This window comes from Rhea pennata, chromosome Z (genome assembly GCF_028389875.1).
Source record: "Rhea pennata isolate bPtePen1 chromosome Z, bPtePen1.pri, whole genome shotgun sequence".
Classification (NCBI taxonomy): Eukaryota; Metazoa; Chordata; class Aves; order Rheiformes; family Rheidae; genus Rhea; species Rhea pennata.
This window is the reverse complement of record NC_084702.1, coordinates 36069681-36093731: the sequence shown is the minus strand read 5'-3', so window position 1 is coordinate 36093731 and position 24051 is coordinate 36069681. Positions and strand designations below refer to the sequence as shown.

At 37.4% G+C, this 24051-nt stretch overlaps 1 long non-coding RNA gene across 6 annotated transcripts; it reads left to right on the top strand.

Annotated features, from left to right (window-relative positions):
- Window positions 1–197: 197 nt before the first annotated feature.
- Window positions 198–23622, top strand: LOC134153878 (uncharacterized). 6 transcript variants are annotated; one of them, XR_009961262.1, is made up of 9 exons: window positions 198–685; window positions 9926–9982; window positions 14111–14259; window positions 15113–15262; window positions 15702–15792; window positions 16167–16310; window positions 16547–16705; window positions 19927–20002; window positions 22903–23622. It is a non-coding gene; the product is annotated as an uncharacterized LOC134153878 (long non-coding RNA). The 6 variants fall into 6 exon arrangements; XR_009961260.1 differs by having other exon boundaries at window positions 14935–15262; XR_009961261.1 differs by having other exon boundaries at window positions 14935–15262; window positions 16547–16798.
- The last annotated feature ends 429 nt before the right edge of the window (window positions 23623–24051 follow it).

The following is a 24051-nucleotide window of genomic DNA, read 5'->3' as shown; positions in this document are numbered from 1 at the left end:
GCCGCCGCCGCCTCGCGGCCTGCGGCAGGCCGGGCGGGCGGGGTGCGGGGCAGCCGCCGCCGCCCTCGGCGTGGCGGCGCGTTGCTCGGCGGTGGGAGTTCCTGGAGGAGCCGGGGGGGGCCGCGGCTCGCCGCGCCGTGACGGTGGGCGGCGAGCCGCGCCGCGCCGCGCCGCCCGCTGCGTGGGGCGCTCCTGCGTGCCCTTGCGCGCCTGCGGACGCGCGCGTTGCCGCCAGGGCGGCTCTTGGCCGGCCTTGCCGCGGGAGGTGCCGCGCTCGGCGAGAGCGGGGCGCCCCTTTCTCCTCCTGGAAAGGGGTTCTGGCCTGGACCTTCTGCTGTGCTGCTCACTGAGCCCCCCTTCCCCCCTTGCTTTAGTTCCCTTTCGTTTTATTTTCCCCTTTATTATTATTTTCCTCTTTATTCCCATACTTAAGTGGGCACTGAGGGTGGGGAGTGGAGCAGGAGAGGCCTCTGCTTGAATGATGTGTAATGTGCTACCCATATAGCCCAGTATAGGGTTCTGGTGTATGCAGGTGTAAGGAAAATTGTCTAGTAAAGGGAAACAGGAAAATGCTATGAAATGATTACCAAAAAGGAGAAGAAAGACGGAGGAAAGTGTGAAGGCTTCTAGTGTGGACCTCAGACAAAGTGTTTGCTATCTGCAAGAAGCCTAGAACAGCGATCAGGTAATGCCTCTTGTTTGATTTCTTCTATGCCTAGAGGAAATGGTCTTCTACCTCAAAGTAGCCAGCTGCCTTAGTATCTTCTCCTCCTGGGTTGGCGCACAGGAGCTAGATTTTGGCAACTCACTTTGGCTGGAAGAAGGAAAACATTCAGATATAATTGAAAAAAGCCATAAGTACTAGAATGTATCAGTAAAGCATGTAGCAACATGATAAGCAAAGCACACAGGGATCATAAGAGGAAGGTGTGGGGAAAGTACTCTGAGAAATGGTAGGCAGCACTGTTAGACTGAAAGAAAGAAATCCCTCCTAAGCGAGGGGCCAATCTTGCAAGTTTTTTGCTCATGCTGCTTTCATTGGCTTCAAATGGAGTAAGTGGCCCTTAATTTAATTTCTTATCTTTTGGAAGTGAAATAAGGTTAATGTAATAAAAGAAAGCAGTGGAACTAGTTTGTCTTTTTGTCAGTTTGTATTTCAGTTCTACTGAGACTGACCACTTCCCTGTGACTCAAGCAGCAGCAATGTAGATAAAACAGATTTTTATTAAAGACATGATACTCTATGCTTTTATTTTTACTTTTTAAAATTTAATGCAGGCAGCAAGTATATTCATGATTGAGTGTGAAGCCGAGAAAAGGAGAGGGAGACTACAGGGGTCCCTGTAAAACACAAAGATCTGGTATTTTCATTAACAGCTTGAGATGTTATATGGTATGTATGGTAGGCAAATCAGTGGATAATATGAAATTGGGATCAAACAATATTTTGGAGTATATGAATAAATTGAAGTTAAATTGGAAATGGGCTCAAATTAACACAATGGGATTGTCATGTCCATGTCCAAAACCATGAGCCTTTTGTCGCTTCCTATGTGATAGATGCTTGGCTGCCAGAGGGGGCCCCAAGATCTTTTGAAATTCGGCTGTGTGAAGAAACGAGTAATATGTCCTTCTCTGCTCTTGATACCCAGTTTGAGGGCTGTGCAGTGTTTTAGGTATCAAGTGTGTTGGTTTTCTTCTCTCAGGAAAAGTGTTTTAAATAAAAAATAGCAAGTGCTGACTGCTAGGGATTGGAAGCTGCGAGGTCATGTTCTATTAGTTGCTATGTTTCTCTCAAGGTTTTAGTTGTGCTTTTGCAGTCATTCCTATGCTGAGAGTGGGAGACAGATCTCGGGTATAAACTCAGCTCAGCTTCCTCTCTTTGTGCTTTGAGAAGTGCAACATGAAGTAGTGAGAAGGCCCTCCAGGAGGAGCAGTCTTACCCTACTACTGCAGCATATCTAATTAACAGAGTAAACTAATGTGTCTGCTGAGGATTAGTCAGCTCTGGATCCTAGTGACTCATTTTTAACTGCTGTCTTAATCCCTTCTGTTGAACAGAGATGTAATGCAGCCAGCGGACGCGGGCTGTTCATTTTAATGTCAGAAGCACAAAATACAGTATCAGACTTTGGCATTTATGGTATAAGCTGGACCTGTCAAGCCCCACACTTGGGAACAGGTTTCTGGTACATCACTGCAGACAGTTTGGCACAGTATTAGCTTTACTTTTATTACCTACTTCATAGTTACGTGCTGAATCCTCTTTAATGTTTGTAGCAATTTGATAAGAAAAATGTTACAGAAGCAAAAGAATTATTTTAGAACTTGCGTCACTACCTCTATGCTTAGGAATAAGATGTATTTGCTCTATGGCTTACTATTTTAAAATCTGTTCTAGGATCTGAAAGTAGTGCAGTTCCACCCTATATTTCGTCCTAGCACATAGGATTTCTTTGAACATCAAGGGCAGCTATGGCTCAGTGGTTAAAGTGACTGTATAGACACTCTGCTGTGGTCACAAGTCTTTCTGTCTTTTATTTTTATTTTTTGGATATCTCTTAAATAATGTGTAGGATTGCTTCCATAATTTTGGACTAAAAAGATCTCGTGTTGTGATGGATTTCTGTTCCTAATGGCCTTCAGTTAGGTTCTCTTCCAGGTTTCTTTTTTCCATAGTATTGTGACTTCATGTGCAGCTTCACATTTTTATATCCAGTATATATCACAATATACTTTTCATTACTTTACATGGTTTGTTTTTATTTGGACATTTATTAAAAACTGAATTTAAAATGCAAAGCAGCACTTCTTCTAAAAGATGTATTGTGTATTCTTCTCTTTAATCAACAGATAGTGGGGAAAAAAGAGGTGCAGTGTTTGTGAGAGGGATTTAAAATGACTTTAACTTCCAATTTTATTTTAAATATAGTTTAATAGCATTTACGTTTGCTATTTTGTGTTTTAAAAAAGACTATACTCGGCATTCGATGGTGCTTTTGATACTTTGTTCTGTACTCTCCTGCACAGAAAGAGTGAATCAGCTCAGTCAACAGAGACTGATTTTTCCATGGACTTATTGTGATCTCTGTTGGGTCACCTGTGTTTTGCAAGTAGCTCTATGAACACATAATAACCAAACTTGAAAATGGTGAAGGGTTAGAAGTTAAAAAAAACAAAAATGAAAAAACAAAAAACCCAACCACCTAAAATGTGTTGAAGTCCCTCTAGTGGTATGTTTATAATGGATACTCTCTGACTATAAACTTTCTGGGCTGTGGTATTTTCTGTTGAAGTTTATGCCACAGTACAGAATGGAATACAGATTTTACTCCTTTGAACTTCTCAGTGTTTTTCTCTGAGGTGTTTCTAGTACATTGGTGCCATTGTTCAGGTTTCTCCAACGGCTTCTGCTGGAAGCTGTGACTGCAGCGATTGCAGGAAGCTCCCAGGCTGCGTCTATCCTGGTGAGAAAAGCACAGTCAGGGTATGAACTCTGGCGCTGGCACGCATTTGGCCACATCGTACCTGTTGGCAGGTCCCCTGTGCCAAGCACCAGTTTTCCAGATAGTCCTGCGTGCCGGGAGCACAGCCCAGGCCGAGTACCGCTCTCTGCAGGCAACATAAGGAGCTGGCATGGGCATGGGCTATGCCATGGGCAAGAACCATGGCCAGCTTAATTGACTTTTAGCCTCACACCCCCTTGGAGTGTAACCAGTTATATGAGGTGCCTGTTGTATGGCTGGCCTAGGCTGTGCTTGCAGTATGCTCAGGAAGAGGGAAGCTTGTGGTAAAAAGAAACAACTTTGGACCACAGCTACCTTATGGGACTGTGGGACTTAGCCTGAGCTACTAGAACTGTATAGAAAAAGGATGTATAGTTTAGGGTGGCTAATGTAGATAGAGGGCTTCTGGGTTGGAGCTGACTTGTATTCTGCCAGGTGGGAGTGTGGGAAAAGCATAGGCAGGTGTGTGCTCCTGGAGGACATCTATGTGCCCCTGAGGGACTTTTGTGTGCGGGCAGGGAGCTCCTGAAGGTAGAAGCCCATCCTAGCTGCAACTGCAGTCCTGCCTGCTGTAGATTGCTGAAAATAAATGTCTATTTTTCTCTCTTATTTGAGAGGGAGTCATTTTGTGTGTAGTATAATGAGCTATCGTATCCTGGAGCCATCTCCCTCGGTTTAAATGCGAGGTTCTAAACGCTCAAGTAATTTAAAAATAAAAAGTAACAGCCTCGAAAATAATCGCACTGGCACAGACACCAATAACGTACAATAAAGAGTGGAGGAACATCAGGGCCATATTTGAGAGAGGTAAATTTGGCTGTAAAATTAGAGTAAACTCTTGCAATAAGGTGTAACTGCAAGGAACAATAGTTCAAGATCATAGCGTTGAGCAAAGCACCCTGAGGAATACATTAGAAAAACCCAGCGTGCCTATTTAAATGATGAATGTCAGTTGTGGAGCATTTTAATTTCTTAAATGACCTATGTAAGTGAAAGCTAGCGGACTGTCTGTATGTGAACTTTCATTACGTGTTATTCCAGTGATCATCTGAACTGTAGATAACAGTGACACAGAAATTATACATTGCGTAACAGTGGTTTGGACAGTATTTTGACTTTATTTTTACATATAATCATTCCTACTGGGTCAGCGCTGTGATACCTGTTATGATAGCTGCATATTAAGTTACTGAGCACCAATAGGGCACTTAGTTCCAGGCCGGCCCGCAGCCCATTGGAAATCAATGGTGTTCTTTCCATGCTCTTCAAAAAGCTTTGGGTCAGACCATTCATTTGCGTGTAGCACCAAGAAGAATTGTAGTATGCTAGTTCTGAGTGCTAAAAAAGACTTCTATTGAGAATGTTTGCGTTTAGTAGCTTTTTTAATAGTAACTTTCACACAAATTTTAGCTCAATGGAGAGAATTTATGGGAAAATGGATGTTTTTGTGGGAGCTAGGATAGGCACTAGCCTTATTCTCAATCCATTTTAAGGCTGTTGTGAAAAACGTCTGTTGTAAATGTCCCATTCCCCTCACCTTCAAGATCATATAGTTGAAGAATAAGATGACGGTGCAATAATGTGTGTAATTTGGGCTGTATGTCCTCAGTAAATTATGTGACAATCTCAGCAAATAATTTTCTAACTAAGATGTTGCTGACACGTTTCTATGCCTTTGACCACCCACAAAAGCTATGCAGACAGGTAGCAGTTGTCTGGCATTAGAAGGTGAATAGTGGAGATCTGGTTTAATTACTATCCATTCATTTCTTATCTAGAAATCCCTAGACTATCTAGAAATAACTAGAAAAATGTCTTCCTGTGTTTTACATGGACTGACCTCTAAGGCAGAAAGAGCCTCTCCTTGTATCTTAGTACAACACTCATCACTCTTACACATGAAAAAACATTTTCAATTTGAAAGAAAATGAGTAAAAAGACTGAGCAAGAGACTGTAGTACCAGTAGTACCAGTTTCTGTCCCAGGGTATGATGTGCTACGTAATGATACGTTAAGTAATGATGCACAAATTAATTTAAAGTGTCTTGGTTTTATTTCCCCTCTGATGATTGAAATTACTCAAGGAAATGTTCCCCCCCCCCAAATACCTTTTCATCCTTACTGTCTTTCTTTCAAATTTACACAAAATATGGTTACCATCATGCAAAGCCTGTTTTTTGCTGCTGTTCCCAGCCCAGTTGCTTCATAACCAAATGCAAGGGAATCATTTCTACTGTGTATTTCTACTTAAAAAAAAAAAAAAAAAAAAAAAACAAAAAAAACCAAAAAAAACCCACTAATATAAAATGTTATAAAACACCAAAATTTCAATGCTACCTGAATAGAAAAGTAAAGCATTATTTTTACAGTTTAAATTATAATCATTTTACTTCTGACTGATTAAAAGCTATATGTACCATACAACTACTACTACCCACCTATTTTTTTAAAGGATATTTTGCCCATTTCTCAGTACTGTTTCCTCCTTTGCTACATGTAAATGATTGGCTCACTACCAACATAATCCATATTGCTATCCATCTCTCCTGATGCCATGGATTTTATTAGGTAAGAGTTTTGTGTTGTTTCATAACAGTGGTAATGTTGTGTTCTGTGTTGATTTAAAAAAATTTCTCAAACTTTAGATTGCAAGATAGAGGAGCGTTGTGGAGTGTAAATCTGATGCACTAGAACACTTATACAATGTATATTGAGTTTTAAGAATTGAGTGATCTCATTAATTTACATTCTCATTTTGTAATAAAAATAGTAAATCATACAACACCTATAACTAAAGTGTTACACAGATTTTAGTGAAGCCTTGGAATGATGTTCCTTGAGAGGGGATAAATATGCTCTCATTTTTCCCATTTTTGCTTTTTAAGATTAAAAAACAAGCAAAACCCCCCTCCCAAACCACCTACTACATTTTTGGAAGCCTCACTCAACCTTCTCTCTACTGCTGGTACGTGGTCTCGTGCCAGCTCCAAACATACTGCCGTCATCATGCAAGGCTGCTAGACCGTGGCAGTGTTGCTAAGCTAAAACGAGCCCCAACAGCAACTCAGAGTATTGGCACGCAAGTGTCCGTATTATTTGCATGTTAGCCTGCTCTCTGCCACCTTTTTGGCTTGTGTCTTTGAGCATTTCCAAAAAATGCTAGATATGGGCAGATGAGAGCACCAGCCAGGGACTGGGCATGAAGCCATCTTCTCTGAAAAAGAAACTTCTGTTATATATGAATTCCTTTGCTTTCAGAGTTGGAGAGCAGACTTGGCCAACTTACTTGTATTGCTGTAGTCTCATTTATGCAATACTGAAATCAATATCAAGAAATATCCTAAAAGCCTACTTTCTCATTTTTATGCACATGCACTCTGATTTCAACAAATGCATTTTATAAATCAAAATCAATATTGAGCTGCTCATGGATGATATTGAATTTCACTTGTACTCTAATCCTACTGCTGGCCAAATTAAGCACTACCTAGGAAAACTCTGTAACCTTGGACATGTTTGGATGTAGACCCAGGCCTTTGCTTATTTTGATCATGACTTTTTTGTTGACCACTGATGAAAAGGAGTCCACGGTCCAGATGTACTAGTTGTTCTTATAGGATAAGATCTGGTGCCCTGAAAACAGCATATAGAGATAGGTATAGAGATGTACTTCAGATCTAAACAGGATGATAACAAGAGGTGATCATCCTTTCTATAGTGCAGTATGTGGCATGTGGGCAGCCTTGCTGCTGCTCCGGCAGAAGAAAGACATTCGATGGGTTAATTGATACTCTGGAAGTTGCTGTAATTACGATCACATGGCAGAAAAGTTGTAAGATGACTATGATAATGACATCTGGTTGATACTACTAACGTGAAGCTTCTCTCTGGGCTTTGTAAACTGCCCTGGGATCTTAATAAAATAAACGGCCAAAAATGATGTTAGCTTTATTTCATCAGCATTTCCCAATTAAAATAATTGTATGATGATTTGTGCAGAGATGCCATCAATCAGAGGCTATTTGTTCTAGTCCTAATTAACTTAGTAACATCAAAACAACCTATTGTTTCCATCTGTCCTAATTTCACAGTATTTATTTGACTCAATTTTGTACATTCTTTGAACACTTCGATTTGAAGATTCTGCAGGCTATAAGGACAGCTTGCAGGTACTCGGTATGGGCATGTTAAAATTTTAACCAAAAGTAAGATTCAGCAGAATGTGTTTCTCACTAGGCATGAGGGAGTATGGAAAGAAAGGATTTATTGTTTTTCTAATCGCTCCTTCAGCATTAGGTTCTTCAACTCTCAATCATCTTTTGTGTGTGGTAGGAGATTGAAGACAGGTAGAGATGGGAGGGTCCTACAGCACACATCTTTGGGCACCTCTTTCTTCCCCTACATCTTGTTTCTGTGTAGGTGATCTAATCCTCAAACAAATTCGCTCCCATTTTAGTCTGAAAATTCTTTACTCTGGACCCGTCTTTAAACGTCCAAATAAAAATGTGGCCTGTTAAGTTTTTCCTGGTTATGTTGTTGTTACTTTTACGGGGCTGAAACAGAGCCTCGGTCTCCCTCTTGGTTCTTTGTTGCCACCCTTTTTGTCTGTCCTTGTGGAATATCACCGTTGTGCTTGTGGTTTAGGAACTGGGCAAACTCTTCAGCTCAGCCCTCCCTTTCGGTTGTTACTTCTGAGCTTTCCTTGCATCTTGCCTTTCCTATCTGCAGCAAAGGTTCTTGTCTGGAACCTCAGTTTATAACTTAGTTACTGTAAAAGCCTTTTCTCAGCCTTGAGAAGAGGCAGGGTGCTGTCTTATTTCATATATATCTTTTTCTCAATGTAAATAATTTCTCAACCAACTACTTTCATTGTGTTACTCTTCTAGTTTCATTCTACCCAGGACTCTTACTTCTCTGTCATATCAAATAGAAGTTAAATGTCCTTATTTGCACAGCCTTCAAAGCCTACCTTCTGTCTCTCATTTCTAGTATAATTCAAGATACCTATTCATGCTTTCATTTTCCTGTGATGATGGCTTGCTTAGTTGTATTGATCAACCGAGCTTCTCAGACTATCCATCTTCATTCCTGGCCTTATACTTAGGTTAGATTTTTGTAGCAGAGTATCATTATGTTGCATCTTTATATGCGAGTCAGCCTAAACTCTTGATTGGGTCACCTGAGATGCTACAGCAATATTAATATGACTAATACTAACTGTTATACACAGACTGAGGGATCCATGTGTTGACAGTGTGGTGTTCTCACAACAGCTAGGTTCTCAACTTAGCCCATGGCAATGAGGCAGTTCATAAGACTCAGACTTTCTAGAGAGAACACTTCTGTGCTGAAGACAGCTGTTTTTGTTATTTCAGAAATGCACTGGGCACATGACAGATAGTCAATAGGTACCGCTGCTATTTATGTATATTTCCTCATTTTCTGTGCTTTTTTACCATGTTTTTTCAATTGTTGTTTCATATTCTAAAGAAAGGACTCCATGGTCAAGCAACTTGTAGACTCAAGAAAAACTGTTGGTATACTCCTGACATGTCAGTGTACTGCTAATTACAGCTGGAATGTGACTACATACTGCATAAGCACCTAAATAAAGTAGATACTCAACGTAATTGATTTGTGGGAACATGTGCAGAGGCTTCTTGCAGTTAAATTAGGAGACTTCATTTCAATATGGAGTTTTTTATTTTATTTATTTTTGTCAGAGAAAGAGAGGAAAAGATACTGGAAAAGTTGTTCTGAATACGATAAAAGAATTCCTAAGTAGGGAAATATAATTAACTCATTTTCAGTCCTGCAACACAAAAGACAAGCTATCTTTATCTGAACAGAACAGGCAGAAAGTTTTAAAGGCAATGTATAATTCTTTCCTTGGCTTCAGTGTAGACAGAGATTTGGTGAATCAGCCCTACACAAAAAAGGAGCTCCATCAAAACTTTCTAATGAAAAATTCTTGACTTCCTTGACTTAGGGAATTTATTAATCCCTCAGGCATGCTGCAAAACTTACCCTTTGGATGAAATTTTGGATAAAATGAGGGGTGGAGAGCTGTGGTCCGAGGTTGTTATCTTCTGGTTAACTAGAAGAAAACTAGTATTTTGGAAAATCAGTGTTAAGTATGGACAGGATGAGTTTTATGTATTTTTGATTGATAGTTGGGCACTAAGAATACTGTGTGGGTACCTACTGCATAGAGTCAATAGATCCAAGATTATCTGATCAATGAAATGAAATAACAGATGAAATAAATCTGGATTTGCTCTGATGCTGATAAATTGAATTGCAGTATTATTGATTAAATGTAGTCACTTCTTCCTTTGTTCTTAAAAAGTAAATACTAAACTGCTATGAGTGGGATGCAGCATTCAGAATTTCTTTCAAATTTTTTATTTATATTTCAGTGAAGTTCAGCTCTGATTCTGAAGGTATGCTGTGATGTTCCTTTCGTTTCAGCAAAGGTGAGTGCTTATGTGTAGGAAAAATTGAGCCTCAAGATTTTCTATTTAATTATTTGTTCAAGGACCTCCAGTTTGTCGGGAAAGAACAATACACTGTGATTCAAAGGATGTAACTGGTACAGATCTGATTCTTTTAAAGTGGGTCTATGATTCTTGAGATAGGCAGTATAAATCAATCAAAGACTTTAAAATAAACAAATTTTGAAAGTGTACTATTTCAGTTTAATTAACAATTCTTCAGTGTAACAAGCCTCAGAATGTTTTTAGTATTTTTTTAGGTTTCCATAAAGCTACATAAATTTTTAAGTACTTTTACTATTAATCTTAGGTTTAATCATAATTACAGTGTGCTAATGTGAATGACAAGCAGGCTCACAGACATTTACTTTGGCTGTAAATTAGCAGTGTCTGAAAAAAGGGACAATTGAATAGCTGGCAATGAAATAGTCTTGAAAGTCTTCGAATCCTTATTTTTAAATTCTTAAAATCATTAGTTCAGTAACAATGTTACTTAATCAAGTGATTAACCAGCATGTATGCATTTTGGCTACTTTAATCAGGAAAGTTTTGTCAGCTGAAAGCCTGAAAAAATACTATTACTTTATAAAAATCCTCATATAACTTAACAAAAAATTCAGAGGGCACCCCTACAGGGTCATGAAATTATAACAGGCTTTTTTTATTGCAAAGCTTTAGGAAAAGTCAGAAAAGACTTCTGATCTCTAGCAATTAAAATAACTGCATCATTCCTTCCTGATACTGTGATGTGGCTCAGAAATACTTTGCCAAAGAGAGGGACCAGGTTTCTTCTTGTCCTGTTTCCAAAGCATCTTTGAAAAATGTTATTTTTTATTTATGGAAACTATCTGAAACAAATTACAGTGTTTCAAACAAACTCAGGTACACGGCCTCTGCTTAAAGAGTTACAATCTAAAAGACAAAGTAGACCAGTTGACAAATTAAAAGAAAGTGTAAAGTTTCAGCCTTATGTAAGCAATATCACATCATAGTTATATGTACTAAAACTGGAGGTGTTCAGAAAACTGTGTTATGAAAGAATATATTTTGGATGCAATACTGTAACTCTTTGAACAAAGCTTTTGCACAGGCTGTGTGTTAAACTGCATTTCTTTTAAACTGTTAACAGAAATGGCTCAACATTGTGAGAATGAGATAACTGAGAAATACATTGAGTTGTGGTATCATGTTATCAACATTACGGTAGTTTTAGCAAAGTTCATTCTGCTCTGGCAATTAAAATTAGACATTTTGAGGGCCTTTTGCCATCCCTGTGGAAAATTTGATCTAATGAGGTCAGGTTATTTCTCTTTGAGGAAAAAAAAAAGGGCAAAAAAACCCAAAACAAAACAAAAAGCTTAAGCTAAATTCTTAATATTTGTCAGCTAAGTTCCCTTAAAATGTATTTTGGATTTTGGATCCATTTAAAAAAAATGCAAACTTGAATGTGTCTCTCCAAACTTTTGTTTGTGCCGAAAGTGTCTTTAACCATTTGCTCTCAAACTCTAGAACAGCTGAGGAAAGACTGTCAGTACTTCCCAGCTCTGTTCTGTAAAGTTCCTATAAATACTGCTTGTGAAATAGCACTGAATATTAGAGAAGAGATGGTACTGTGCTGCATTATTCTTCTGCCAACATGAAGCCATTTGCATGAAAGCAGTTGTAAACAAAGCCTTCAAATGGCAGCTACAAAGAAATTAAAATGTTTTTCCTATTGTAACACATAGGACCTACTTACTACTACTTCATAATTTGTATACCATCTTTATAATTGCTTTTGACACGTCAAATTTCCCTGCAGTTCATTTGGTGACACTGATGGTCTGGATGAGAAAAAAAAAGTAATTTTAGAGTAAAAGATAAAAGCATCTTTTCTAGAAACACAAATTAACTGAGCACTCGACTCGGTATAAGCAATGTGATCGAAGTTGGTAGCTGTCTCACTGTTCTAAAACTTTTCCTTTCATGTTGAGTCTTCTTATACTGACACGTGATCAGCAAATTTGCATTTGTGCCCATGCAAAACAATGTACAGTATCATAAGTGAAAATTGGAATGTATTTGCACACATGGTGAACTATCCAAGATTTACTCCTTTTGAATTCATCAGATAGATAGGAGGCCTAAAAAATATTTTGACAATAATCAAAGACAATATATTAGTTGATTTTGCTTTTATTCCCAGCTTTTCTGCAATCTTTATTGTAGTCTTCAGTAATTGCTCTGACTCTGTTGACCTGCCTGGTGTTCGTAGAGAGCCTGTGGGATCTCAAGGTGCACGTAACCAACTGTAATTCATTACTAGTTAGTGAATGTTTAAATATTACCCGTGAATTTGAACATTTTTATAATGTCTTGAACATATTTGGGGTGAAGGTGGAGGTTAAAGTTAAGTTCTGATTTAAGTCAAGTCACTTGCACTCTTATGGTAGCAGTCTGTTCAGTTCTCTAGCATATCCTGCTGAATATGCCAGCTGTTGGCAAACCTTGTGCTGTCACAACAAGGAATTACTGAATTCTGTGAAACTCCATAGCCCTTTAGTCATGTGATTCATATTACATTTTTAGGGCTTCATTCTGCCACTTCTAACCATGCCTACTTGTGTTTCCCTTTAGAACAAATTTTATTGAAAGACAAGAACTAGTTTTTGGAGTAATGTATTGATACAGTACATAAATGCAGCAGAATCTGGTCAAATATAGAAATACCTTCTCACCAGCCTTAATTTTGAAGATGTGTTTTAAACTTTATCTTCTTTGCAATTTTTCAAGGGAGTTAGTATCTTTGAGAACTTACCTGAGGTTTCTAAGACGGATGTTCATTATTTTAGTTTGTCTGAAAGTTATATCCCTTTAAAACTGTGCCAAGCTGGGGACCCAAAATTAAGCTCACAAGGATCCCCCTTAGGATTTTTTTTTTCTTCCTAATTATATAGTGGCAACTGTATGGTAAGAATTATTGCATAAGCTCTTTACAGACCTAAGCAATGAGCCTATGGTGTATACAAGCTCGCCCTCATAAAGCCAGACAATAAATCTATTAAATATCTTACTATCTTTTCCTAGTAATCTCCTGAGCTTATATGCCAGTATAGTAAGCACTCCAGTTCAGTGGCATAACATTTTTCCCGATTAACAATTATCCCAAGCCCTGATTACTTTCTGTACTGAAATTGTTGGCAAACAAAATCTCTATTGCATTATTATGATTTTTGTTATTATTAGTAATAGGACTCTAACAGCCTAATAGTTTTGAAGGTCTAGCTAACATTATAGAATAATACTGAAAATATTCTATTAACCTGAGTGCAATCAAAGCATAGCCTCTCCTAATGATATTTGTGTCTAGTTACACAGACAGGAGGAAATTTAGTAAAGGTGATTATGCAAGAATGAGCACAAGACTAAAAGAATTTTTATCACTTTATACTTCTTTACTTATTGTAGTATTTACCACTATTTTTTTTATACTAGATCATACATAGATGCTTTTGGTATATTATTCTATAATTATATAATTTCTCTCTGCTGAATTCTGTGATTCCTTCTAAGCAGCAGTTTTGGTATTAAATATTGCAGTGCTCTATCTGTACTGATGTAATTTTATATTTGGCTTTGTTGTTGGCTTTATATTTCCATATGGATGTGCTGATCACTTGTTTCCATTCTGGTGTCAGAATCACGATAAAGCTGCATTGGTATTGGAGATAGGTTCCAGTCTTTATTTTAGAAAATAAGAGACCCGAAGATAAAAGATCGTGAGCAACAGTAACAAATTTAAAGAATTTATGTCCTAGTACTGCAGTTAGTTGAAGTAGGATTGTCTTTTGTTAGTCATGTTTCTACAGCAGTTGAAGGAGAAGGATTGAAATTCTTTACCAGGTAGCTACTAAAATACAGAAGAATCTGTAATTCTTGATAATTATCAGTGTAAGCTATTATAAAGTCAGCTAACATTTCAGCAAGCACTTCAGGGTTATTACAAGAAGCAACTGTGTAGTGTTATAATTCCTTTAACAAGGTTCCTGCACTTTTCATTACAAAGCAAATGAATCAATAATTTCCATTGATCAAGGAGAGCTAATCTCTACCAAGACCATTTCATTATAGATTTTAAACCATTCGGTGCAGACCAGTTTGTCTTGAAGCAAGCACTGGAAAGAACCATTAGCTACTTAAGTTCATATACTTCAGAGATACAGAAAGATGAGCAGACTGTCAGAAGGCCTTTGTAACTGAAGGACAAGACAGATTTTAAGGTAAGAAGTCCAATGATGGTAACATAACAGGTGGAGCACCGTGATCTAAGGAGATCAACTCTGGAATGATAAGAGCCTGTCTATATACAGCCCAAAGTAGTTACACCATAGACTAAAGCATCTGATCAAATTTTATGTGATGGAGTGGAAAGAAGCAAAGAATCAGTTGGAAATTGTCTTGCTATGCCTTGGCATTGTAGTCCCTTTTTATTGCTACTTCTTTTATACTGAATTTCTTTTCTCTTTGTGATTGCTTTGACTGCGGTGGAGCAATCATAGTTCATAATTCCTTAAGGACAATCATGAGAGTACAAAATAGTTTCTTAGCTTTTCTAACTGTATTTCCAGGTGTTATGAATTTTTCTCTTGCCCTTTATTGGACAAGAAAACCCAGAAAATGTTGGTTATTTCACAGTGAGAATAGCGGCACCCTGTGGATTGTATTTGACTTTGCTCTATAATGTTTCAAATATTACAGGAGAATCTCTCTGCCTGCCTCTTTCAGTTGCATGCTAGTTGTAATAACACACCTGAAGATAAATTTAGCTCATGAAAGATGGAGAATTTTAATCTAGAAACTTTGACTGGATACAAGATGGAGTGTATTTAGAGCAAGAATATGGCTCCAACTTAGACCTTCACTACATTATGTCTAATTTCATTCATTTTTCACAGAAAGATATGAAGGCTGCTCTGAGCTCAATGTGTATTTTAAGGAGGCAGCATGGAGGAGAAAATTAGTAGCTCCAAGAGTAATACTCTGCTTGTAACTGCTCACTAAGGGGCACATTCACATGCTGAAGAAATCACTGACTGTGCTTTAGATCTGGTGGGAAAGGTGAACTCTGTTAAGTCTCTGTAGGGGCTGCCGGCGGCTTCAGGACCTTGTGCCATGTGCAGTCGTCACCCAGCCGAGTGGCAGAAACCTCTCCCAAGCCTGCTGCACCGCTGCCCTGGAAACTTCCCCCGTGGATTTCTCTGGGGGTGTTTTACTGAACAAAAAGTGAGCTGTTTTAAGTGATTGTAGGAATGAAAGAGTGTGCTGTATTAGTACATTGCTAATAATCATCTGGCTCGTGTTTATACCCTGGGAGCTTTCAAACCTCTTCTGTTCCCAGAGAGTCATGTCAAAAGATCAGGAGAGGCATAAAATAGGAACTGCTATTCATAACTACCACTCCATGAAGATTGTTTCCATCTGGGTATGTTAATTTGGACAGTTAAAAACAGTTAAAATAAATTTTTAAAGTTTTCCAGGTTTCGAAACATTCATATGTATTTGTCAAGAAGCAGTTGTTGCAAAATTCTAGCATGTATCTTCCCCTGAATGGAACATTAATTATAGTATATAGTAAAGGAAACTAAACTGTATTAGTACTAGTATTAGCTTTATTATATTTAAATTAATTTAATTAATAGCTTATTGTAACTTATTTTTTCAGAAATTCATTTAGGCAATGGAACTGTGTTCCTATGTTGGAATAAGCTAGTACTAATCAGTTCAGAACAAATTTCCATCATTCTGAAGCTCAGGTAATGGTCCTCAAATGCATGTAATATTATCATTATTGTACATATGTAGATTTTTTTAATGCTTCTTCAGTATATTATGTTTTTTAGAATTATATAACTATATAAACATATAAATGCATTATATACAAATATTTTCTTATATAACAATATAAATATATTTTAAAATATGTAAAATAGAAAAGATATTAACATATTAAATTCCTCATTTTTTGTATGAAAATAACAGCACATAGTAGTGCTGCTTGGATGTGAGGTTGCTAAAGCTTCAGTCATTAGTTTGAGTTTAGAATTAGATCTGTTATGTAAAAACACAGTCTAGTCAGAAGAGAAATACATACCCATAATTTTATCTGTCTTTCTGTAATTTGATATAGATGATGGATCAAGAAGACATATCTCAAGTACCAAGCTGTGGAGAACTGGACAGTGAGATGTTTCTTCCTTTTTCTGCACCTGTTTCTTCACCTTCAAGAACAACACTATGTGTGCCAGTTCATCACAGACTGCTGACAAAGAGGGTAAATAGAATATATTTGTTTGCGTGTGCTCACACATGCATGAATATGCATGGTCCTGTGTGTGTGTACATGTATGACTATGCATGTATGTAAAGATGTTTATCTTTTGGTTTTTGGGACGCTGTCTCACATCTCTGTGATATCAGTAGGTGCTTAAGTACAAATTCAAAAGGACTTAAATATTTAAATATGAATTTTGAAATGCATGACTTCTAGCTATCTGTCCCTTTTACTAGAATCCATGTGAGCGTGTCCACGTGGAAGGCAATGAGAGCAATCTGTGCTGCAGCTGTGAGGCTGGAGGTTGGAGTGGGCATCTGCATGCTCTGTAGGTGACAGAAAACTGATGGAGATCACTTGGCTGTGACTGATGGATGAAGACCAAAGTCTTCCAGGTCTGTAAAGAGCAGAAAAGTCCCGAGCAATATGTGACCAACTGAAGGGATCACAATGAACCAAACTGATCTGGCTGTCTAGTAGTGTTTCAGGTAATGCTTTAGCAATCTAGACTCTTGATATTTAGAAATCTAGTATGTATTATGTAAGTGCAGTTCTATATAAGTTCCCTGCTAGCCACTGAGTATCCATTATATAGTGAATAATATGCAAGCGCATAGTATGATTTCAGGATGCCCTATGTACCCCTTTACTGCTTGTGCAGGGGGCTGCAATTAAACCAAATTCTGATCAACTCCCTGTATCAGTCATATTGTACATTGGCAACTGGCTGTGGTGACTAGGGTTGGTGAGGTTTTCATGGCACCTTTGAGTGTCTGTGTTAGTCATGACATTTGGGCAAGAGTCTGCCCAACTCTCACTACTGTGAGACAATGACAAAATGAAACAGAAGGCCATTGTGTTCACTCTGGAGTTTTTTACACTACCGTTTGATTTATTCTTTGTAAACCAACCTGAAAATCACTACGGTGACTTTCCTAGCCTTAGGTAATGATGTAATGATCATTCTAGAGATAAGTACTTTATTGAGAAGAAATTGAAATAATGACTTCGTTCTGTTTTGCTAGCCACCCAATTTTCAGTGTTCTGCAGAGCTCAAACAACAGAAATCTTAGTTAATGGATTTTGTTCCAGAACCACAGACCTGGTCTTGGTCATGCAATACAAACAGTATTGTCTTACAGACTGCAAACAGTAGTATGTCTTGATGAGTGAGGTATGCCTCAAGCACCCAGAGAAGTATAAAGGCTATTAACTGGACTGAGTTTGCATGGAATTTTGGTTGGGTAGATAAAAATAGGGCATATCTAGAACCTTATTGCCCAGAACTAGATCATTCTGTGAAATACTTCCTGCAATATATTTTTATTGTTGTATTTACATTGTGATAATACTTGAGGTTCTTATTTCATATCCCACATCCAATGCATGTTGGTTTTGCACACATATTTCAGGGTTTTTGCCTTAGTGAAACAAGAACTGAGTAGTGTTTGCAAACAAACGTTATTTCTCAGATATATTTAAATGATGCTGCCATTTCAGAGCAAGCAATTGATGGCCAGGCTATGGCTGCAATGAAGGCAATACCAATAGTACTGGAGCAAGAAATCCCAGAGCAGGTTGACAGACAAAAGTAAGAAAACAATGAGGGAGAGGGCAGAGAAAAGAGGAAGGTTGGTGAGTGTGCACGTGCATGGATGAGAGGAGAAAAGATCCTTTTGTTTTGTTTTTCATTTTGGGCAGCTATCTATCAGATTAACCTTTTTATGCAAAAAAGTGACTGCAGCAAGTCCTGGAGTCCAAGTCTCTAGGATGCAGCAAGGCATCCTAGAGATGCCTGAGCTTGTTTTAAAATGACTGCACTGAATATCTAACAGCTTAGCTGTATCATTGTAGAGTTCAGTGGGGAATAATTTACCCTAATTTATATGACTCTTTTAGGTACTAATAAATACCTAGTGTTTTTATGAGCAATACTAGCAGGTACATGTTACTAATACTTACTGATACCAATAATGTATTTCAGGTTTGAGCTGTTAGGTATTCTGTCAAAGGCTTAGGAGCCAACTCCAATCCTTTTAGGATGGTAGAACTATATAGCAAGAAATTTAATGAAGAGATATTACGGAAATGTTGCATTGTCTTTACCTTTCAAGTGGATTGGTGAAAGAAAGGAATGATTTTGATCTCTAAAATTAGCCTTAGGTTAACCTCTGAAATCTGGCAGTATAACATTTCATAACTGTGTTATATCCTGTCCATAGTTCAGTGCTGGCTGGAGCTGGCAGCAGTTCTTATATATATGTTTATATATATGTAAAAATGTATGTATGTGTATATGTGTGTATACATGTTTATATATGTGTGTATGTATCCTTATATATAAAACCTTCTATAAAAGGGTTCTTTGAACATTAACAAAAGTCTGAAAATGATGCAAAAGATACATAGATGAGCTTTTTAGGTGTTAGGTCAAATCCACCTTTATTTGATTTTGAATGTACAAAGATGATGATGAAGTTCAAAAAAACAATCCAAACATTCAAAATATGGTGTGCAGGATATGTGGTCTTTTCAAAGGATGTATTGTATCTCAATTTAGAAGATATTTTATCATTTACAAGTAGATACAGTTTTCTATGCTGTGCAGCATGCAAGAGGTATCTGAGAGGCTGGCTAGGCTACTGTATGTGTGTTTGAAAGCTTAAATGAAGTTTCTTAGGCTGTCAAATGTAGAAGCCCACTTTTTGAAGAACCATTATCACTTTGGATTTTTACATATCTGTTACATAGACCTAACAGGCGCTTTCTAACCTTTGAGCAATTGTTTTAGAAATGGAAACAATACATACAAACTTCACTGTCTTAAATGTTCTGTCTGAAAATTTCCTGATAAATAATAAAACTGCAGAACCATTACTTCTGCTTCCTTCATAATCTGAGCTGGTTTTTGAACATGTTATTCTATGGTACTGTGTAATATATCACCATCTCACTAATACGGTTATAAAAATATATAGTACTGTGTTCTATACTGTGCATTACAACTGGAAGAGGTCTGTATACTTCTAAATAACAGTTTGTGGCTGAGTTGAGAGTAGCTCATCATTCAAGTCTCAAACTTCGGTTTTAGGAAAGGTAAAAGTGAAGTGAATGAAGGAGATGAAAGTTTCACCAGAACCTCTGTTCATGCAAAGCACAGAAAATTTTAGAAATGTTAGAGAGACAGAATCAGCTCTTCTTTTTAGATAGTATATGGCACAGAAAACTTCTGAAGATGTTAAAAAAAAAAAAATCTTAAAATTCTGGTAGCTTGAAAAGTCTTGTCTTCGTTCAAAAAGTGCCACTCAGTAGAATACACCTCAGAAATTTTAAGAGAAAAGAATTTATCTTGCAAAAGTAAAATGTAAATAGTTGCTTAATAGAATGTAATTTTATCTGTAGACTCATTCCTCATTTACTATATGCTTTACCATAACAATAGTTTTATAAGTATTACTGTATTTCTTGATAAATAATAATATTCTGTTCATAATCCCTTGCAGAGAATAGAGACTATTGCTTTATCAGTATCCTTTTCCTGTAGGTATCAAAATGTTAAAGAAATATTCTTGCTCTCACACTGAGAGCTCTTGCTCTCAAACATATTTTTTTCTAGACTTCTATATGAGACAGGAATACCCGCTTTGAAGCATATTTTGGAAGATGCACAGCTGAAGGGACCAGGACATGAGGTAACTTTTAAAATGCTGATTTCTGGTTAGATTATGGAAAAGGCTGTTACGAAATGAGCCTGGGAGCATTTGGGCACTTGTGGAATCCTTAACAGAAGTGCTGTTTTTCTTGTCCTGTGAGTGTTTGACCCTGGACTTAGCTCAGGCTTGTTGCTTTGTTTCATCTCCTTGCAGTGGACAGTGATCTAGGAACATTTTCCATAGTCAGTTCAGGGTCCTCCATACTTATCTCAGGTAACCCTGGACATATGCTTGCATACTAACAATTTTCATTTTCATCTGATACTCTGCTTAGACTTAATACACCTTATTGGAGATGATTCCCTGTGCAAACCTCTACACTGATGTGCCTAAGTTGTTTTACATCTACACAACATTTAAAGATACAGTTCAGACATACTTTGGACAGCCTTATGTTAGCCTCCTCTAACCTGTAATCAAGAGTGTGGCCGGGAGAAAGAAGATATGGATTCCCTTGCTGTAACGGCATCCTGCAAAGGCAGAGTGGAGCAACTTTGGTTTAATGTTTGCTACCAAGTACAGGTCATCTTATATCTACAAGTCAACACTCAGATACTCACGCTGATGTTATTACCTCTGTTGGATGCTTTTGACAGCAGAGTTGATTGTGAGGTGGTACCTTCTCTGGAAGTGCCTAGAGCAGCTTTTTCATAGCTATGGCTCCTTTTTTCCTGGAAAGACCCACAGAAAATGTCTCCTTTAACCAAAAACTTGTGCTTTGCATTTCCTTACAGATACATATACTTAAACACCTCACCGTCTAAGTGTTTCTCTCCTGTTTTACCATGCCTCTTTTGGTTGTGGATCTGTAACATGCTTAACATAGCATACATGGACAGAGGTTACATCACCTTCTGCATTTTTCAAGTGTTGAAATGTAAAAACAATTTGTCATTTCTAAATCAATATTTACTCAAAGTGATCTTCATAATTAGTAAACTGAACATCAATACTTCTCGATAAAGTAAAGGGCATTTCTTTTCTTCTTTGGAAGAAAGTAAAGGTTGTAGCTCAGTTTCCAGTGGGATGAAATGGTAGACTCCATCATAAAAAAGAAAAAATGTATAAATAAAACCCAAAGGTAACTAATAAAGCTATAAATACACACTGAACTTCTATGTGATTGCTCTCCAGTCTGAGATACACTGAAGCTTCTGTGGCTGATGTATTGCACTCAACCCTGTAGCGGTTTTGCTAGAGGACTACATCTAATTACCTTAATTGATTTCTCATCTTTTAAATATCTATTTGTGCAGTAGTAGAGGAGACTGTGCAGAGCACAAACACATCTGCAGTATCTCAGGGTTGCAGGCGATGTCTGCATGAGTCCTGGGCAATCTATTTCCTCATACCCTTTGCAATACAGCCATTCTGCTGCCTTGCATTCAGGGCAGTGGGCAGCATTTCCACCAGGTTAAAAATTGTGAATACACGACTCCATAATGAAAATGAGCATCCAGGACTTAGGTTAAAGCAGAATGCTGGTATAAATAACCAACTGCATATAACTGAACTTCAGGCCGTGGAAAGAATGTGGCAGCATTTCGCAGGTTTTCTTTTCTAACCTGGCAAGACTTCTCTTATTATTTTTCAAATTCCCAACTCTGCCAGAAAATGTAGCTGAAAATACACCTTGCGTTAACTTTCAAGAACATCCTTCTAGTGAGGGAGGCTAATAAGCTGTTTAAACTAAATTTACAATTTAAAAGAAGTAATTTCATGACAGACTTTCCTTAAAGAAGTAAATAAGAAGGCAGTAAGTCTTTAAGGAGGATTAATTAAAACTTCCACTCTTTTAAATGGAGCAGAGTCTGTTTCATACTACTATTTAAACTCAGAGCTAAGGATACAAGGGATCTCTGATGATTCCCAATACAAGCTATGAGAGCTTTCAGCGCTTGGCAGCATGTAGAATTCCACTGACTATAGACCTGAGTGGTAAGTTTGCTTCTATTTGCTACGTGTAAAAATAGATTGGTTGATTGGTTTGAAGATTAATTTTATGAGGCTCTGACCAGCTTCATATTGTGCTCCAAACGCTGAGGATGGATTTATGTAAAGTGGCATAATTTACTATTTAGTTTCTGGTTTTCTGTAAAATAGATTGGGTTTAAAAAATTAAGCATAACCTGAAGAATTCTTAGCAGCCAATTTGCATAGTAACTCAATGAGTTTGCCCCATATTTATCTCTTTCTGTGTTTGCTGTAATGCTAAATTAATCAGTGTATCAGCCTCAGGATGTTTGTAGCAAAGTTGTGTGTCAAGATTATTACTTGAATACTTCTGGAACAAATCCTCAATTTCCTTTGCTGCTGTATGCTAATATGATCTGCCTTACCAAGAGGTCACACTGAACTGGAAGGTTTTAAGGTATTAAACCTGCGGAGAAGAACTCTGTTCCTCTGCGGGGTTCAAAAAGCTTTTGCTTTACATGGTGCAGTGAACTTAAACATTTAAATACATTACTTAGAGAAATCAGATCTAGCTTTAAACAATGCTCTTCATTTCTTTTTTTTTTTTCTTACAGTGGGATCTAAATGCTAAAATGTCAACATTAACTTCATATTTAGTGTTGAAAACCAGAATTTTTTGAAAACTGTAGTGCTTATTTATGTCACCTCAAGCAAATATATTAATATATGCTATCTGTAACATAGAGGATCTAATATTTGGACAGGAGAAATTATTGTTTCATACTAGAATTTGATTAAGAAGATTGTATCCCATGACAGTTTTGAGTGTAAGCAGTTCTTCTAAAGTGTGTAAACAGAGAGTAGAGGTTCATCTGTTGTCATCATCTTAGTAAAAACTACTTTGTAGGACTTGAGTAGGTAGAATTGACCTTCTATTCTTTTTTTGTTTATGCATAATGTAACAGTGTGAAGACCTGCAGCTGTTGCTGCAGAAGATTGAATGCTGGGCCCAAAGTGTTTTTCCAGAAATGAAATTTGAAGATTTTATTAGAAAACTTGAAGAATGTGAAGTGACAGACTGGATTTGGGTGCAACAGAGACTTTGGGCTATTTATTTATTTACCAAAATTTATTTGTAATGTGTGTGGGGGAATTGTTTTAAAGAAGTGATAATGGAAAATTTTGAATGAAAAAACAAGTAATTTTTTTCCACTGCTGTGATAATCCATTGTGTTAATTCCTACTAAATGGTCTGCTTACATGATACTGTTCCTAAATAAATACGAATTTTAACTAAACTGTGGAATGCAGTTATCTAAAGTGTAACCCCAGAGTCACTCTTCTAAACTGAGAGTCTCAAAATAGGAGCTTAGCAAAAAGACTGTTGAAATTTTGATCATCTGTTGTTTTATTTTCTGCATGTAGTTAGCGTTTATGTAGCTATTTCCTTCAATATGATACCTTTTTGTGTCAGGCCTGTGAATTCAAAACCAAATTTTAAACCCATCAATGCTGCATTGATGGAGGAGATAAATTCTCTGCAGAAATGTTGACCATGTACTCATTGTCTTTGGTTCTTAAGACCTTAAAGCAAATTATTGTGGACTTTTGGAGCTTACGGGTAGTGATTCCTGTAACACTACTGTCAGTGGTATATATAAACATGGTAAAACATATCTGATTGATTGTGTTGATGGTTGTGTGCTGTTTGTGTCTTTATTGCTCCAAGGAGTATAACTAGGTTGGTTATATAAGCTCTGAACACTTTCTTTCTTATGCAAGTCTTCTGTGCTTGTATTGACTGTTCTATACAACACAAATGGGTTTGCAATCTAGCAGAGAAAAATAAAAAATCAGGTACCTCAAAAGATGCTCAGTTTCCACAAATGGATACATGATTTTTAGCATGTAGTACAAGAATCCTGAACTTGATTTGAACTAAACTCTTTTTTTTTTGCATTAAACAGATTTCAGAGACTGAATAGCCAGTTAACAGGAAGATAAGTCTTGGTGACTTTTTTCCCCAAATCTCACATTGTAAATAGTTTTTGTATAGCTATAAACCTTGCTGTAAGACCCACACTTGAATGATTTGTGGCTGTAGTGCAACAGAA